This window comes from Bison bison, unplaced genomic scaffold, assembly GCF_000754665.1.
Source record: "Bison bison bison isolate TAMUID 2011002044 unplaced genomic scaffold, Bison_UMD1.0 scf7180017862692, whole genome shotgun sequence".
NCBI lineage: Eukaryota > Metazoa > Chordata > Mammalia > Artiodactyla > Bovidae > Bison > Bison bison.
In genome coordinates, this window is record NW_011493264.1 from 362,901 (window position 1) to 366,150 (window position 3,250).

Consider the following 3,250-nt stretch of genomic DNA (forward strand, 5'->3'; position numbering starts at 1 on the left):
GCCTGGAAGGAGGAGGAGGCTGGGCGCTTTGCTGCGGGGGTGGGGAGCTCAGGTGCATTGCTGCGGGTTCCCAGGGGCCAGGATGCCACTGGTCTGTGGTCAGAGTGAGGTCTGTGGTGATCGGGTGGTAAGGTGACATTGTTCTGGATGGCTGCCCAGGCCCCTCTGGTTACCTTCCCAGTGTCTGTGTCATTCAAATAGATGGACTTGACCACTGGCAGGATGGCCACGCCGACCTGTGGAGTGAGGACTGTCATGGTAGGAAGGGCCAGGGGGAAGTCTCTAGAGTGTTCTCTCCCTGCCGGAGCATAACCCAAAGGCAGGGTGTGTCCTAGCGTGCCCCCACTGATTCACTGTGAAGAGGCAGGCAGGTCTTAGGGAAGAAGGTTTAGAGGTGGTGAGACCCCCGCTACAGCTGCTGTTCCTGACAAGGCATCCTTACCGGAGCAGAACACACGCTCTTGGCAGGCGGCAGGTGCTGGTTGTTGATCCAGTCCTTGCTTGTACTCTGTGCCAATCTGCAGGGACCACCTGGATCTCAGTTCTACTTGGCAGAACCTGCAGCACACCTTCCCAACCCAGCCTTGAGCCATGTACACACTCTGTCTGTCGTGCCCTCGGCCAGGGGTCATCATCTTAGTGTCCCACAGAACGTCCCTCCTGTCTGCCGCACCGAGGACTCTGGAGCTGGTGAGCCAGACATGTCCTGGAGCCGCCTCGCTAGGACACGGGGGCCAGAGGGTGGGAATAGAACTCTGCTCTGGGTACCAGTGACCATGTCAGCCAGCAAAGGGTAGAGGTCTGAATACTGGAACCATTTAATGGAGGATATCCAAGGGCTTTTCCTTCTTTTCACAGCTATTTGTAAGGCCTCCCCAGACAGCCATTTGGCTTTTTTGCATTTCTTTTCCATGGGGATGGTCTTGATCCCTGTCTCCTGGACAATGTCACGAACCTCATTCCATAGTTCATCAGGCACTCTATCTATCAGATCTAGGCCCTTAAATCTATTTCTCACTTCCACTGTATAATCATAAGGGATTTGATTTAGGTCATACCTGAATGGTCTAGTGGTTTTCCCTACTTTCTTCAATTTAAGTCTGAATTTGGCAATAAGGAGTTCATGATCTGAGCCACATTCAGCTCCTGGTCTGTTTTTTCTGACTGTATAAAGCTTCTCCATCTTTGGCTGCAAAGAATAAAATCAATCTGATTTCGGTGTTGACCATCTGGTGATGTCCATGTATAGAGTCTTCTCTTGTGTTGTTGGAAGAGGGTGTTTGTTATGACCACTGCGTTCTCTTCGCAAAACTCTATTAGTCTTTGCCTTGCTTCATTCTGTATTCCAAGGCCAAATTTGCCTGTTACTCCAGGTGTTTCTTGACTTCCTACTTTTGCATTCCAGTCCCCTATAATGAAAAGGACATCTTTTTTGGGTGTTGGTTCTAGAAGGTCTTGTAGGTCTTCATAGAACCGTTCAACTTCAGCTTCTTCAGTGTTACTGGTTGGGGCATAGACTTGGATTACTGTGATATTGAATGGTATGCCTTGGAAACGAACAGAGATCATTCTGTTGTTTTTGAGACTGCATCCAAGTACTGCATTTCGGACTCTTTTGTTGACCATGATGGCTACTCCATTTCTTCTGAAGGATTCCTGCCCACAGTAGTAGATATAATGGTCATCTGAGTTAAATTCACCCATTCCAGTCTATTTTAGTTCGCTGATTCCTAGAATGTCGACATTCACTCTCGCCATCTCTTGTTTGACCACTTCCAATTTGCCTTGATTCATGGACCTGACATTCCAGGTTCCTATGCAATATTGCTCTTTATAGCATCAGACCTTGCTTCTATCACCAGTCACACCCACAGCTGGGTATTCTTTTTGCTTTGGCTCCATCCCTTCATTCTTTCTGGAGTTATTTCTCCACTGATCTCCAGTAGCATATTGGGCACCTACTGACCCGTGGAGTTCCTCTTTCAGTGTCCTATCATTTTGCCTTTTCATACTGTTCATGGGGTTCTCGAGGCAAGAATACTGAAGTGGTTTGCCATTCCTTTCTCCAGTGGACCACATTCTGTCAGAAGAGAAGCGAAAAGCAAAGGAGAAAAGGAAAGATACAAGCATCTGAATGCAGAGTTCCAAAGAATAGCAAGAAGAGATAAGAAAGCCTTCTTCAGCGATCAATGCAAAGAAATAGAGGAAAACAACAGAATGGGAAAGACTAGAGATCTCTTCAAGAAAATTAGAGATACCAAGGGAACTTTTCATGCAAAGATGGGCTCGATAAAGGACAGAAATGGTATGGACCTAACAGAAGCAGAAGATATTAAGAAGAGATGTCAAGAATACACAGAAGAACTGTACAAAAAAGATCTTCATGACCCAGCTAATCACGATGGTGTGATCACTGACCTAGAGCCAGACATCCTGGAATGTGGAATCAAGTGGGCCTTAGAAAGCATCACTACGAACAAAGCTAGTGGAGGTGATGGCATTCCAGTTGAGCTATTCCAAATCCTGAAAGATGATGCTGTGAAAGTGCTGCACTCAATATGCCAGCACATTTGGAAAACTCAGCAGTGGCCACAGGACTGGAAAAGGTCAGTTTTCATTCCAATCCCAAAGAAAGGCAATGCCAAAGAATGCTCAAACTACCGCACAATTGCACTCATCTCACACGCTAGTAAAGTAATGCTCAGAATTCTCCAAGCCAGGCTTCAGCAATATGTGTACTGTGAACCTCCTGATGTTCAAGCTGGATTTAGAAAAGGCAGAGGAACCAGAGATCAAATTGCCAACATCCACTGGATCATGGAAGAAGGAAGAGAGTTCCAGAAAAACATCTATTTCTGCTTTATTGACTATGCCAAAGCCTTTGTGTGAATCACAATAAACTGTGGAAAATTCTGAAAGAGATGGGAATACCAGACCACCTGACCTGCCTCTTGAGAAATCTGTATGCAGGTCAGGAAGCAACAGTTAGAACTGGACATGGAACAACAGACTGGTTCCAAATAGGAAAAGGAGTACGTCAAGGCTGTATATTGTCACCCTGCTTATTTAACTTCTATGCAGAGTACATCATGAGAAACGCTGGACTGGAAGAAACACAAGCTGGAATCAAGATTGCCGGGAGAAATATCAATCACCTCAGATATGCAGATGACACCACCCCTATGGCAGAAAGTGAAGAGGAACTAAAAAGCCTCTTGATGAAAGTGCAAGTGGAGAGTGAAAAAGTTGG